The following is a 15,979-nucleotide window of genomic DNA, read 5'->3' as shown; positions in this document are numbered from 1 at the left end:
GTGTGAGAGGGAATAGATAACTGTAAAATAAGGCTGCAAAAGTAAATCGGAAACATTATAAAGTCTTGGACTTTGGTAGGCATCAGGAAGCTTTAGGAGGTTTTTAAGCAGTAGCATGAACTAATTAAAGCTCAATCTGGATATGGTATGTTGGAATGCCGTAGAGGGAGAAAAGGCAGGAGATAAGAAGATGAATTGTGACGGTAGAAGTAATGAAGGTCTGAACTAGAATAATGGGCATGGTTTAAAAGGGGTAAGGGGACAAATAGAGCAAGAAATCAATGAGACAGACAATGATTTGATGTGAGGGATGAAAGAGAGCAGAGTAAAGGAGAACAAAAGAGTGAAGGGGGCGGGGGGAGACAGTGGTACTATTAACAGAAGTAGGATAGTCAGGAATACCAAATTGTGAAGGAAAGATGACAAGCTTGGTTTTAGGCACATTAAGTTTCTGGCATCTACAAAACTTCTGCAGGTGTAGATTTGGGAGTTCTCAGAGTGGAATCATGGAAACTGGTGAGACCAACTATCCAAGATGAGAAAATCAAGGATAGAGCTTTGAAGGAGGCTTATATCTGGAGGGCAGGAGGGAAGAGAAGCTGGCAGAGGAAGCAGAAGAGAAAAATAAGCTTAAACAAAAAGAGTGCAGCGTTCTAGAAGAGACTCTATCTAACAATGCCAGTGATGCAGAAAAGGCTAGCATTGCCCTTTCCTCCCTCCCACTTCCTCCCTTGGAGCATGCTCAGTCACCACATGGATGCTCTGGGTCATGAACCTATCTCTAAGAAGCCCCCTAATTGACTGCTGATACTGTGAGATTAGGCTTTCCATTCCTAAATGCATTGTTTCATCAACCCCAGTCCTGGAATTCCCAGCACAATATTACTTATAGCTCTCATATAACATTTCCCCTAAAAAGGTACTCAATGTACAATATGCATCATGTATGGGCCAAGTTATTTATTCTTAAGTAGAAAGAAATGTTAATCCTATAAAAATAATATTGTACATGAATAGAACCATTTAAAGGAGATTCAGTAACAATTTATAACTATAGTTGCAATCTGCTGCAAGCCTCACGCTACAGAGCAGTTTGAAAGGGTATTAACCAGCCATTTGACATTTCGAATCACTTGGCATTTTCTGATCAATTCACACACACACACACACGCGCACACTCCCCAGCAAAGCAGCAACCTAGCTAATCTTCTGCCTGGTAGCCTTTCTCCTATGGATATAATATTTCTACCACTGTCAGCTACTGTCATTCTGGTGGCCATCACTGCTGCTATCATGCTGGTGAATATTGCTGCAGCTGTCATTCTGAGAGATGATTCCATAGGCTTCCAAACCTTTTGAAGCTCAAAGTTTGCCTGCTCAAGGAAAAGAAAGATCAAAGAAAAGCAAAACCATCTACTCCTGGTGTAAGGTCACTTGGCTATAGTCCTTAGCACTGGCTGCCACATAGGTGGGATTGCCATAACACTGTGTCTAGAGAAAAATCCTGAAGCAGGCCATTTGGCAATGCAATAGCAAAAGAAAGCAAAAAGCTTACCTAGTGTGATTCAGTCTCATTTTTACTCATTAACAAAGATACGTGGTGGCTAAAATCAGTAAAAAACAGACTCAACTGGGATATGCTGCTGTTTTTTATTTTTGGAAAATTCATCCTGGTGATACATAAAAATGGCATGTAAACACAATTGCAAACCAACAAAAGTCAATATTTGAGAAGCAGAATTAAATATAATGCCCCCCAAAATGATCAGTTCTGCATGACTGGGGAAGAGTTACAAAGTAACTCTTATTTGCATTTTCTTTTTCTCACTTCATCCATTCTGAAACCTGAATAGGGCATGTAAAGTGAATTTGAAGTCAACAATATGAAAGCCAGCCAAAGTCAGCAAATACAGGTCAAAATTGGCTTGCCAACCCTATTGCTAATGGTGCTATTATGTTCAACTGCTGAGAACAATTCATAGTTTTGATGTAGAACTCTATAAAAAATATAATTTCCTGTTTTAGAACCCGAGTACCTGTACAACCTTGTTGGTAAATTATCCTGAAGAGAAATAGAAAAACAAAGTGGTCTTCTGAATTATTGTAACCATATTTGCCCAATTACTACTTTAGAAATACAGTGATATTTTTGACAGGCTGAAGCCAAAGGAGATAGAAGACTTCTAAGGTATAGCTGTCATCAGGCCTGTGTAGGCCTGTCATCACTTATTTCAAATTCACTGATTATAATTTGAGTCTTCCAATTATAAGGGGCATGTTTCTTATGTAATATGTGTATGACCACAGGGCTTCACTGTATAGACAGACAGGTTAAGGGGAGACATTGATAATTTTATAATCATGCCTACCTTTTTCCACATCTTTTGAATCCTGCCTTTAGGGAAGAAGGGCCATCAATCTGGCTGTTCTTTTCTCCTCAAAGAGAGGGATACCATATGATTAGATCTATCAGCCCTTTTAAATATTGCAGTTCTTGGGGCATGATTGAGTCAAAACAAAATGCCACTAGATTCCTTGGCAACTATCCCTTAACATAGGTCTGCACAACCTGGGGGACAGGCTGCTTGCAAACTGCCAAAGGATTTCCTCTACATACAAAGGATGTTTTCCTCTATATTTTTCACTGGCCACACAAAATCCTTTGGCTTACCACAAGTGGCCCAAGGGTAGCCCAGGAACAGGTTGTGCCGGCCTGCCTTAACAAGGATAGTCAAAGTACTATCCTTTGAGCTCCCTGCCAAATCTGAGGTTCTGTGATTATTACAAAGAGTAGAAAAAGTTATACTGCACAATAAATTTGCACTATGGTTGAAATGAAATGTGGGAGCTAGCAGGGTTTTGGTGAAAACCACTTTGTTATGATTTAGTAAGTAGATACTTTATCAGCATTTCTGCAAACTGTATCATGTCTTGGTGTGTAATAATAATAAACATAAGGAACTTTCATGAAACTCCTATAAAAAATCTTTGAAATTATCATCTGGGAATTCCTATAATAATGACATTGGTATCACAGATAACATCACCAAGGAATGGATTTTCTTTATGCTAATACTTCTATTATCAACTCACAAGACTATCATCTGTCCTGGTAGTTTTTTTTTTCTAAGCCTCCTATACTTTTTATGTGAGATCATCACAAATGCAAAACATCTTAGTATGTAAAATACAAAAACAATTTCCATGCAATTCTTTTGTTATGGCCTGAAGTTCTCAATTGTGACAAGTTGGGAAGAGTATCCAAGCTCATAATGCTATAATAATACCTAAAGGGCAGCTAGGTGGTGCAGTAGATAGAGCACTGGGTTCGGAATCAGAAAAACTCTTCTTCCTGAATACAAATCTAGCCTCAGACATTTACTAGCTGTGAGAGCCAGGGACACTCACTTAACCCTATTTAACTTACCTTAGTACCTCATCTGAAAAAGGAGCTGGAAAAGGACAGGGAAAACCACTCCAGTAGCTTTGTGATAAATACCTCAAATGGGGTCACAGAATCAAACATGACTGAAAAACAGTTTAGTGACAATAATACCTAAAGCAAAGCCTCCTCAGCATAGATACATCAGTCAACATACATATACATCCTAGATGCCCCCCCCACCTAGTTTATTTCTTTTTCATCCAGCTGTAGATTACTAGATATTCTCTCCAAATGATCTCCTCACCTCACATTCCAAATTCACCCAGTTTTATCTACTATAATCATCCCTTTTCTTAAAAGTAGCAGTGAAAAACATTATGTTTTTTTTCTTTCATATTAAATTTTTAGTTACTTTCAATTATCAAAGACAGTTTTCTGCAGGACTAGTCTTTGACAAACTTTCTACTCTCTATAAAGGGGTTAAACATTTTATGGGCCATGGACCCCTTTGGAAATAAAATGAAGTTTAGGGACCCTTTCTCAAAATAATGGTTTTAAATGTACAAAATAAAACAAATAGAATAACAAATAAAACTAATTATATTGGAATATAGTTATCAAAATATAAAAAAGACAAGTTCTTGGAACCTAGATTAACTCCTACCAGTGTGATACAATCATCTAATGAAACACTTCTCAACTGCCCTACTACAAACTAAGATAATCACTTGAAGAAGTTGCTTCATTTGAAAGTCTAAAGTTCACTTCAGCTGAGTAAGAACCAAATAGGGATATTTATTAAAATATGTACCAAAAATAGCAGAACTTTAATAAGTCAATAATAGCTGTATATATGTGTGCATGCATATGAACAGGTGGGGGCAGTACAATGTGCTAGTGCTCCTTGGGAAATTTCTGGGAACAAATGTGACTCAATGGTGAATGGTCCTTAGCCACTAAAGCAGGAACAGTCACTGATTAGGTGGAATTTGAAATGGGAGTGACTTACCCTCCTGTTTCTCTTTTCACATAACTATGAAAACTGTCCCTGGAGGAATGGGGGAGGAGGCTGGTACCTTTCCCCTACCCCAGCCATATGGTGATTGCAAGCCCATGGCCTCTGTCCTACATGCATGAGCAGTGTATTTCAGAACATGAGCTGCCTCTTCTGTTTTATGGCTTACTTTGCTGATCAAAGGTGGCTAAGCAACAATCCTAAAATGGATATTTCCAGTTCTGAAGGCAACATTGTAAATTTGGGAAGTTTGGAGATTCTGGGTGCTCACACTATGAAGGACATGCCCTATACATCTAGCACAGGTTTCTTGGAGTTAGATGAGCAACTGCAGGAGAATGATCACAACCACTGGCTTGGCTTCTGAGAAGACCTGACCTGAAGGGAACTTCATACAGAAGTGAAATGTAAAATGCCAATTCAGCATTCCTGTAAATGATATTGTATCTTGGTGTGTTAAATTTCAGTCTCCCAGGAAAATACTTATTTTGTCAATGTGTACTAGGAGTCTCTGTGTTTATTGAAAGCATTTCTTTTATGTGGGAAAATGAAAAAACTGCCCTATATCTGATCTATATTGTACATTATACCTTTTCACCTAGACCTGAGCCCAAGCCTAAGCTTTAAGCATTTTTTCCCTGGAACTCAGTAGTACATATGTAAAAAAACAAAGAATGCCTAGAGGGGCCATATGATTCTCCTTGAACTCCCTTCTCTGCCTTAATTCTCCTTTTCTCTTCAGGCTCTTGGTTTTTCTTTTCACTTGCCTCCCCTGTGCCATCAGTTCTTTCCAGTTCAGCTCATTTATGGTCTAGACAAAGTTAAGGAGGTTGACACTCGCTACTGCTGTTGCTGCTGCTGCTACTGCTCAGCTTTTGGAGTCTGATTCCATACTCTTAACCTCTCCCCACTATGCATCCCTCTTTCTCACCCCATCCATTTTTAAGACTGTCTGCTTAGAATCCTTTTAACTGCCCTAACAACAACAAACTTCTTAGGGATTATGTGTATCTATCATCTTTCCATAGAAGAATGCAAACAATTTAACCTTATTGAGTCTCTCATGTTTCTTTCATGTTTGTTTCGTGCTTCTTGAGTCTTTTATTTGAAAGTTAAATTTTCTACTTAGTGCCAGTCTTTGCATTAGGCATGCTTGGAAATCCTTTATTTCATTAAATATCTATTTTTCCCCTGAAGGATTATACTTAGTTTTGCTGGGTAGGTTATTCTTGTTTGTAATCCTAGGTCTTTTGCCTTCCAGAATATCATATTACAAGCTTCTTTAACATGGTAGCTGCTTGAGTCTTGTTTGAGTCTGACTGTGGCCATAATATTTGAATTTTTTTTTCCTGGCTGCTTGCAGTATTTTCTCTATGACTGAGGAGCTTTGGAATTTAGCTATAAATATTCAGGGGAGTTTTCATTTTGCGATCTCTTACAGGAGATGATCATCAGACTTGTTCGATTTCTATTTTACCATCTGGTACTAGTATATCAGGGGAAGCTTTTCTTTATAATTTCTTGAATTAGATATTTAGACTATTTGATTGTGACTTTCAGATAGCCCAATAATTCTTAAATTATCCCTCATGGATCTATTCTCCAGATCAGTTGCTTTTCATTGGAAACATTTCACATTTCCTTCTATTTTTATTTCATTCTTTTTACTTTTATTGTTTCTTGATGTCTCATGTAGTTATTGGCTTCCACTTGCCCGATTCCAATTTTTAAAGAATTATTTTCTTCAGTGAGTTTTTGTACCTCTTTTTTCATTTGGCCAATTCTGCTTTTTAAGGAGTTCTCTTCGATGAATTTGTGCCTCTTCTGCCAAGCTGTTAATTGTCTTCATAATTTTCTTCCCTTGCTCTTATTTCTTTACATAAATCTTCCTACACTAGTCTTATTTGATTTTGAAAATTGTTTTGAACTCTTCTAGAAAGTCTTATTGATCTTTTTTCCTATTCACTTTTTTTTTCTCTGAGGCTTTGCTTATGGTTGTTTTGATATCATTGTCTTCTTCTGAGTTTATGCCTCAATCTTCTCTTTCACCAAACTAAGCTTTTTGTGGTCAGGTTCTTTTTTGTTGTGCCCTTATTTTTCCCAATCTATTTCTTGAATGAACTTTAAGCTAAAGTTGGGCTCTGTCCCTGGTGTGGGAGGAGCAATGAGGGGGGTGGTCCCAAGCTTCAGGGTTTTTCCAAACTGTTGTTTTCAAAGCTGGTTCCAGGAGGTTGGAAGTTTTTGGTTCTTCCAAGGTGGGTGTGGTCACTTAACTTCTGGTCCTTAAGAAGGAAGTGCCCTGATCCTTCGGAATCTCAATCAATAACATTCCTCTAGGCCCCAAGTCCCTTAGGATCAGAAATAATACCGCTTTTCAGGGTCCTTGCTCCCTTTGCAGAGAAAGCTATATTTCTCCTCAGCAGCCTTGCTCCTTCATGACTGAAAGTGCTTCTCTCAGCCCTTAAACTATAACCCAGAAGTGGGCATAAATCATGGAGTTGCCCTATGTCCCTAGCACTGAGCTAAGTTCTGTGGGTACAGAGACAAAAGTACCTCACTGACAGCATTCCATCCACTACGCCATAATCTAGGGACTCTATTTAGTATTTGTAACTACTAGTAAGTGTGAAGAGTTTATAGACTGCTGCTGTCTTTGTGCTCTTCAGCAGGCTAATTTAATGGTGAAAAAACTAGTATCTCTTTGACAATAACAACAAAACAAGTAAGTATAAGGATTTTTAGCTAGTATGATTTGTAAAGCTCCCAAAACTAAAATCTTTTTCCCCTTCTAGTTTGTCCTAGCATTTGAAATTCCTGCTATTAGCAACATTCATTATGGATTAAGCATGAGCAGGGAGGAATAAGGTATTAACAAAGTCAGTGAAGTTTACAAGTAGAAGTGCTACCCAGCTGCTTTCATAGCTATGAAACATATACCTGCTACTCCAATATCATTTGGTTTCTACCAGTGTGACAAGTGGAAAAAATCTAGTATCCATTGCCCTGATAAGATCTATGATAACATAAGCCATTCAGGATGCTGCAATTGAAGACACAGTCAAAGTCAGATCTATTGACAAGAAGTAGTCTAATATCTCATAACAACTGAGAAATAACTACAGATATCAGATTATGATATAGTACTCTAAGTTTCACCACTCACAGTGATGACTCAAGTTCTTCCCCATCCCCCTCCTGATTCCCCCAAAAAGCAATTCCTTCTCAGGAACTAGGTTAGAATAGCTCTCTCTCTCCCCTTGATAATGCTATACACTTAAATTATGAAGTTCTGAATTGACTTGCTGTTTTATAGATCACTCATAGGGTGTGATCAAGTTATCTCTGAATAGTAGTAAACTTTTTTTTTGGACCCCAGAAATACTTGGATATTTTAAAAATTAAATTAATTTGAAATTTTAAAATTTAAAATTTAAAATTTTAATTAAAAGTTATGAGGCATATATTTTTTCTTCTCACCCTACTCCTCCCCAATTTAAAAGGGAAAAAACCCTACCCTTTATAGTAAATATGCAGATTTTTATAAAATAGTCAAGAAAAACAGATTACAAGATGGGCTTCCCCTCCATCCAAAAAAAGTTTCATTCTGATCCTGAGTCCTGTCACCTCTCTGTTGGGATGTGGGTGAATACTCTCTCCTCTCAAACCCTGATGGAAATAGCCCAGGATCCAGAACCCAAGAGTTTTTAGAAAACCATACTTCCAGTCCCATGACCACAGCCACCATACTGGGAAGAAACCATTGTGGAGATACAGCCTAGCAATTACTCCTGTAGGTGCTGTAGCAATAGCTTCTGAAGACTCAGAAAATAAAGTTCTTGCCACAAAAGTCCTTGACACTGTTAAAAGATTCTACATCAGAAACTGATATGATTTTATCAGTGAAACATTCAAGAAAAGGTATTATCAAATACCTTGCTTCAATGCCCTAAGGACCATGGGATCTTTCCATCTGACTTGCAGCTGAGACCTTCCATATGCATTGCCTCCCTCATTAGAATATAAGCCCTTTGAGAGCAGGAACTATCTTACTTTTCTATTTGTATCTCTAATGTTTAGCACAGTACTTTGCACATAGTAAATACTTTCTACATTTATTCATTCATTTTTCTTCTTTGGTCTTCTAGAATCATGGTTAGTCATTACACTGATGAATTCTTACCTCTTTCAAAGCTGCCTCTCTTTACAATATTGTCATTATTATATAAATTGTTCTCCTGATTCTGCTCACTTCATTCTATATCAGTTCATTAAAATATTTCCAGGTTTCTCTGAAACCATACATTTCATAATTTCTTAGGCAAAATAATATTTTATTATATTTATATACCATAATTAGTTCAGTCATTTCCCAATTTGACAAGCACATCTTTAGTTTCCAGTTCTTGGTCACTATATTTTTATACATTTGGGGTATTTTCCTTTTTCTCTGATCTCTTTGAGGCATAGGCCTAGAAGAGGTATCACTGGGTCAAAGTGTATGCATAGTTTAGTGACTATTTTTTACCTTAGTTCCAAATTATTCTCCAGAAAGGCTACTCTGTGTATATGCATACCCTGTGACCCAGTAACATCCCTACTAGATCTGTATCCTAAAGAAAAGAGAAAAGGACCTATATGTACAAACATATGTATGGTCACTCTTTTTGTGATGGCAAAGAATTAGAAATTGATGGGATTTCCATCAACTGGGGAATGGTTGAACAAGTTGTGTTACATGATTATGATGGAATACTATCGTACCACAAGAAATAATGAGCAGGAAGATTTCAGAAAAACCTGGGAAGACTTATATGAATTCATGCAAAGAAAAGTGAGCAGAAGCAAGACAACATTGTACACAGTAACAGCAATATGGTAAGGATGATCAGCTGTGAAAAACCTGGTTATTCTAGTCAAGACAACGATTCAAGACAATTCCAAAGCACTCTGATAAAAAATACCATTTGCCTTCAGAGAGCCGATGAACTCTGAATGCAGATTGAAGCATAGTTTTTTCACTTTATTTTGCTTGTTTCGTATGTGTGTGTGTGTTTTCTTTTGCAAAATGGAAATGTGTTTTGCATGACTTTACATGTTTAATCAACATCAAATTGCTTACCTTCTCAAGGAGAAAGGATGAATAGGAGGGAGAGAGAGAATTTGGAACTCAAAATTTTTACAAATGAATGTCAAAAAAATTCACATGGCATTGGGAAACATTTAATGAAATATGGATATGTATATATGTATTTTTTAAAAAAGACTGCCAATACTTTAAGTACAGTGACACTTCCTTTAATCTAATAGCTTTCAATGACTTCTAAATTGATCAAGGAATTTTCACACCTAAAGGAAAGGCTATGGTTGATTGGAATTACAAAGAAAAGTTACTAAATTATTTACATCCTTTTACTCAGGGATACATAGAACTATTGGGACTATTTACCTTGGGAAGATTATTGACTTAAAGAAAAGACCCACAGGGCACAAAAACATTCCAGAACAGCAATGTTTGTAATAACAAAAAGCTGAAAACAAAATATGTACTCAGAGATGGTTAATGTTTTTATGAGATAATGCAGAGTAAAGAAAGTAAAGTTAAAAGTTTAAGGACTACAATGTTTAAAAAGGTTAACAGTGAGAGGCACCTAAACTCTAGTCAAATACAGTGTTCAATGTTAGAACCATAGTCTGGATCAAATTTGAAGAATCCATCCCACCTGTTTTCATCAAATTTGCTAGATGATATATGTAAAATGCTTTGAAAATGTTAAAAATGTTATTTAAAAGTCATTATTAGGAGGGTTTACGAAATATCATAGGTGGAAATAAAATGTATCAATAAATCTAAAAAAAAGAAAAAGTTTTGTCAATTGAAAAAATAGATTTATATAGCACTTTTAAGTTTTATAAAATGCTTTTTCATCATGGCAGCAGTCCTGTAATGTTCTATTTGCCCCATTTTATAGATACATAAACTTAGGCCCAGAGAGCCTGACTTGTCTAAGGTCACCCAGCTAATAAGCAGCAGGGCTAGGTCTCAAAACCAGGTTCTTTAATTCTAAATCCAGTGCTCTTTCTACATTCCTGTAACTTCCAACAGGTTTTACCTTATTCAGACCTCTGATTGATTGTTCTCATCTGTCAAAAGTATTAGCAGGTAACATTTTGTCAAATGAGTTAGGGTAATTAAGTGACTCATTCAAGCCCCATCTTTGCCTTAAAAAAACCTTATATTGCTGTGCTTTTCAAATACAATTTTAAAATATCTCTTTAAAAGATCAAATCTGAAAATGTTCAGATCAATGGTGAAAGATTATTTTTGCTCTCCAGAACACTGAGGCCTGTTACATAAAGTATATTGCAAATTTTGTGGCGCTTTGAAGAAATAGAAAACTTTGAGAGAGGGAAGTATATTCTATTCTTTCCCCAAATGACACATTTTTTTTTAATTATGAGGAAAAACTATATAATTTTTCGTTTACTAAGATCTCTTGACACTCTCTAAAGATACCACTTAAAATTTTTTTTTCAATGAACAAAAAAACAATTCTCCACCCCCCTCCCCTTTCCCCAGGGAGAAAAACAAAAACAAAAAAACCTGCTTACTGGTTGTGTCCAAAAAAATATACATGTCATTCACCACCCTGAATCCATGACTTCTCTGTCAGGTGGTGGGCAGCCCTTATATGCACTACTCTTAATTTACACAAGCCAGTTTACCTTTAATTTCTGTGAAGATCATTGACATTTACATAGTATTCTAATGTTTATGCTCCTACTTCACAACAAGGAAGCACTTGAGGTCCAGGGAGGTGTCAGTGGGGGCGTTGATGTCCCCAGACCCTTCTAACTACACCTAGTGGGATCCTTTCCAGGGGGATGTTTTATTTAAAGTTGTAATTATCCATTCAGAAAATTTTCAGGGCATTAGAACTTGATAATTTCTTCTTAAAAATAAAAAAATATTTATAGCAATAGCAATACAACACAAATATTAATGAATTTTATATATATATATATATCTTATAAATATACGATAATATACAAATAAGTGATTCATATTAACAGATTAAAGCGCTTTTCGAGTGTTAAAGCGCTATATAAATGCAAGCTGTTATAATGATACAACCCAAGAAACAAATAATTGTAAATATTATTTTAAAAATACCACCCCCTAAGGAAGAAGCGCGGCACGTTTTGCCAGGTGTGCCCTCTAGTGGCCGGAGGCGATCGCTCACTGTTCTACTCCTACGGTAACACGCAAGGCTGGCAGCTCTGCACCCGGGACTAAGCGGTCCAGGATGAGCACGCCCCCTAGCTAGGCTTCGCAGTCTCCAGAGCGCCTGCGCAGGGGTGAGGGAGAAAGTGGGAGGAGGGGAGACGGGCCTGGGAAAGGAGGGGGCGGGGCTGTAGGCGACCTAGGCCGATTCGGTAGTAAATAAAGCTGAAGTCACTGCCCTGGCTTTGGCTCTAGATCTCGCGCTGAGGTTCCAGTCACGCGCTCACTCGTCTCGGTCTTCACCCTAGTCCCGAACAGCTGGGGGTGAGGGTTTTAGTCGTCCTTGGGGGCGAAGGGCTTGGAGAGGAGAAAGGCTATAAGAGGGGGCGGGGGTATTCGGGCGATGGGGGTGTGGGAAACCCCGCCGGATGGGTGACACCTGAGAGGGAAACTCAGGTTTCGGGGAGCTGGCCGCTAACCCACGGGCCCTGGGCGAGGGAGACGGTTCGGGCTCGGCCGTTGGAAACGGGCCTGCCGGGTGAACGGAGACGCGAGGGGGGAGGGGGAGCGGGAGCGGGGCCTGGATCGAGCTTCTCCTCCCTTCCCCCCTCCCTAGGACGCTGTTTGGGCGGACGTCACGAGCCTGGCCCGGCCTGCCCAAGGGGCGGGGAGAGGAGCGCGGAGAGTTCTGGCATTTCTCCGACCCCCACCCCCAGTGCGGGCTGCTTGCGGCCTTCTGGAGGCAGGTGGCCCTGGACCGTCAGTGCCCGCCGGCATCCAGCTGGCGTCTCCGCCTCTCTGAGAGCTGGCGCTGACGAGCCAGAGCTTGGACAGGTAAAAGCCGGGGCGAGTTTCGAGTTCAGCCCAGCCCAGGGATAGTCCCCGGAATGTCGGCTTTTCCCGCGTAGAGTCACTGGTGCGGGCGCGTGCTGAGTCAGCGCGAAAGAGACCGGGTGGAGGGCGTGAGTGCGTGTGAGTGCGTGTGTAGGGGGGAGATGGCAGCCCAAGAAGGGGCGTGCCGAACTGCTGAGTCCGCGTATCCCTGCCCGCTCCGGGCACCCCTCTCCACCCGCTGAGTCCTGGAAAGCAGGAATGTGCAGATGAGCTAACTGTCCTGCACTGTAGGAATCAGATCCATTCCGGTGTAGTCAGCAGGTTGGGAGACTGCATTCGATCTAGCTGATTTCCTTTCCCGATTCTCCGATTCCCCCCCCCCCCCCCATTTAAAAGAAAAATCCTATTTTGGATCCTTTGTTGTTAAGTCGTATTCAGTCCGACTCAACTTCTGGAACCCCCTAGTGCTTTGATCTCTGTGATTCAATTAAATAAACTTGTATTAAGTCCCTAGCTAAGCTCTGGGGGTACTAAAAGAAGCAAAAGACAGTCTCTTCCTTCAGGCAGTTTACTGGTTGGGGAACATCTCAGGACAAGGCATAATTACCATCAGCAAAACTAGTGGAGATGTGAAGATTTAACTATCACATATGTCACATTTGTGATCTTGGCTAGGTTCTTCTGGGTCATAATCAGTGAGGGTGGTGCTGTTTATCTTGGGACTTGTCTGTGTCTATAGTCAACGCATGGCTAGCCGCCCCTCTTTGATGTTTAAATAAGGTACATGAGACTTTTTATGCCCTTCCACTTCTTCACTTGTGACTTTATGAATATGTTTGAGACTGGATCTTGTGGCTGAAGTAGAAGCCTCAAAAATTATAACTAGATATGTATCCATTTTTATTATATATTCTTTTAAGAAATAATTTAAATTTCATTGGGAAAAAATTATTTTAAGGATGCAATGTCATGAATTAAGGCATCTCCAACCTATCAGTTCTCTCCTTTTAATCATTAAAATGAAGCAAATGTATTGATTTTATGAAGAACTTGATTGAAAGTGGGAGCAAACAGAGAAACTCTTACTGCTTTTAGTAATAAAATTAGTATTTAAGCAAAATTTATTTGAAGCTGCAGGAATGTGGAAAGAGCACTGGATTTGGAATTAAAGGACATGGTTTTGAGATCTAGCTCTGCTACTTATTAGGTGGTTGATTTTGAGCAAACCTAAAGCCTAAATTTGTCTATCTACAAAATGGGGCTGCTGCCTTGATGAAGTAGCCCTTTGTAAAACAAACATGCTATATAAATTTATTTTTTATTTATACATTTTGCTTCCTCTTATTACATCCCAACAAACACTCTTGATGACATTTAACTAATATGTTAACATTTTCAAAGCTTTTTACGTATATTATCCAGCAAATTTGCTGAAAACAGGAGTGTTTAAAAACAAACAACGGAGGGATCAACCCTTCAAATTGAATTGTACTGTGGATATTTTGTTGCTTTCTTTACTCTGCATTATCTCATAAAAGCCATTAGTCATTGTTGGACACATATTTTGTTTCTACCTTTTTATTACTACAAATATTTCTGTTCTGGGATGTTTTTGTGCCTATGGGCCTTTTTTTCTGTCAAAAATCTTCTTAAGGTAAATAGTTGCAGTAGTATAATCCCTGGGTCAAGGGATGTAAATAATTTAGTGTCTTTTCTTGCATAATTCCAAATTGAAATTGAACCTCTTAACAGGGTAATGTGTATAGGTTGAGTTGTTTGGTTTTTTTCAAATTTATCTTTGGTTGTCTCTGATATAGAATATTTAGCAAAGTTGTAGAAAAAAATTATGTAAGCAAATGTAATTCAACATTACCAGCATATTAAAAATTATTAAGTGTTCCAATGGGATAACATACATATTTTAACCAAAATCATTAAGGAGCACCCTGGGTTAGTTCAAGGGTTCTTGGTTTCAGGGGGTCTCCATACTTGGATGGTAAAATTACATCATTTTCATTAACATCTCACTGAAATTAAACATTTACTTCACTTACGAACATAGCCAACAAAACAGTGAGAAGACTACCGAAGTTTATGACACACAAACAAGTTTAAGAACCCATGGTTTAATGGAAACTGGCCACTAGATGGTACAGTAGATGGAGCACTGGGTTTAGAGTCAGGAAGACCTGAGTCCAATTGCAGCCTTAGACATTTGATAGCTGTGTGGTTCATAGGATTTTCTGAAAGAAGCATGAAATATGAGACGAAGTTATAAGAGCTGAACATCAGCCTTTCTCTTATTATCTTCCCCCTCCTCCCCACTCCCCCCAATTCTCCTTAAGTGTTATCACCAGATATGGGAAATGATGTGAGTCTAAAGACAATTGACTTTTGAACTGAAAGTCAGAAGAATAAAGGAGATATAAAACTAGAGGCCAGGGATGGTAGGGTCTTCCAAATTGCAAAAACTTATAAACCAGGGTCCTAAATGGGCTTGTTATTCTGGGTTTATTATTCCTGTGAGAATAATAGCTGACTTTATATCACTAAATACCACATTAAAGTTAAGGTTTACAAAGCATTCTTTTCACATATAGGGTTGTGGTGATCAAATGAGTTAATATGAGATAAGTACTATAGAAGTCATCTCTACTATATAGGTGGGGAAATTGAGGTACAGATGTTAACTGGCTTGCCCATTGTTACAAGGCTTAGAATTGTCAGGAGGTGATTCATAACCAGGTCTCTCCTGACCCCAAGGCTCCCTTTCTTTCAGCTTCATGAGCATAGGCCATGATCATTCCTTTCCATGCCCTCATATGTATGTGGTCTTTGTGCTATATAGATGATTAGGATTTTGTTTTAAAGGAAAAAATTCCACATGCATTTAGAATTTTATAGATTGACATTTTTTAAAATTCTCCCTATAATACTCATTATGTACATCAATTCTCTAATAAATAACCAGTCCTGTTTTCAAGGAAGAAGTAGAGGGGAAGACAGAGAAAGAGTATGTAAGAAAGAACACACTATCCTAAGTCATACTGTTGCTAAAGTCTTTAGATTTCTGAGTTCGAGATGCATTCTGCTTGAGAATTCTGGGGAGCAGTATAAGTAAGTTTTGGCACTATTGTTTGTATGTATCATTGGTAAGTTAGGGACTACCTGCACTTTAATATTCATCATAAAGCAATAACAGCAAAATTGAGATGAATATTAACTTTCCTTGTTTTATAGCTAAAGAAATATCTGTCTAGTCACAGAAAAATATGCTATATTCTGTTGTTCAAAGTTATGGTCTCTTTTAGTCATGCCTCTCAGTTGGTCATCCAATTAGATTGTTTTTAGATTAGAATGTTAAAGCAAGTGCATTTATTCCTTATCTTTTTTGGCATGGTGTGACTTAATAAGCTTATAGACATATCAAGCTGTAATTTTAAATGCTTTCTACTTCTCAAGAAACTTTTAAAGCATTGTATACAGTAGGCTGTGATGTCCCAAAAAGTAAAATGAGTTTTTT

At 38.3% G+C, this 15,979-nt stretch overlaps 1 protein-coding gene across 6 annotated transcripts in view; it reads left to right on the top strand.

The window, feature by feature from the left end:
• The first annotated feature begins 11,776 nt into the window (after positions 1 to 11,776).
• Positions 11,777 to 15,979, top strand: part of SPART (spartin) — a 45,806-nt gene continuing 41,603 nt past the window's right edge. Inside the window, exons 1-2 of one of the 6 annotated variants that reach the window (XM_069080344.1) lie at positions 11,777 to 11,946; positions 12,239 to 12,456. The gene's annotated coding sequence lies outside the window, so the exon portion shown is untranslated. The other 5 variants (XM_069080349.1, XM_069080345.1, XM_069080346.1 and 2 more) reach the window with 5 other exon arrangements.

This window comes from Petaurus breviceps, unplaced genomic scaffold, assembly GCF_028583685.1.
Source record: "Petaurus breviceps papuanus isolate PSGF00001 unplaced genomic scaffold, PetGlider_PUasm1.0 91133, whole genome shotgun sequence".
Lineage (NCBI taxonomy): Eukaryota > Metazoa > Chordata > Mammalia > Diprotodontia > Petauridae > Petaurus > Petaurus breviceps.
Note: the sequence above shows the minus strand (reverse complement) of the source record. Positions and strands in the feature narration are given on the sequence as shown.